Raw genomic sequence first — 394 nt, forward strand, 5'->3', positions numbered from 1 at the left:
TATGCCTCCTCTCAACTCTCAATTGAAGTACAGGTTGAGACTTATTCAATTTTAATATCATGATTTATGTGATGCCTTTGTCTTTTAGCTTAGTGATTATGTGAACTAACAAAGTAACAATACAATTAGTACACGTACTGTACCATAAGGATATGCGAGGGCATGTGCCAGACACATTGCTTTTGTGTCTGGGCCTTTTGTTTTGTAATTGTTTTGTTTTCCTTTGGGCAGGACCATCACAACTACCACCTATGATAACTGCTAAATAATTGTGCTTAGATAAGAGAAAATAAAGCAAAATTATGTTTAAAAATTAATTATTTAGCAGTTATTTGTGTTAATTTGATAAGAATTGATGTTTTGTTAAATCCTGGTTGCAGATATAAAAACTTGA

The sequence above is a fragment of the Glycine soja genome, chromosome 16, assembly GCF_004193775.1.
Source record: "Glycine soja cultivar W05 chromosome 16, ASM419377v2, whole genome shotgun sequence".
Taxonomy (NCBI): Eukaryota; Viridiplantae; Streptophyta; class Magnoliopsida; order Fabales; family Fabaceae; genus Glycine; species Glycine soja.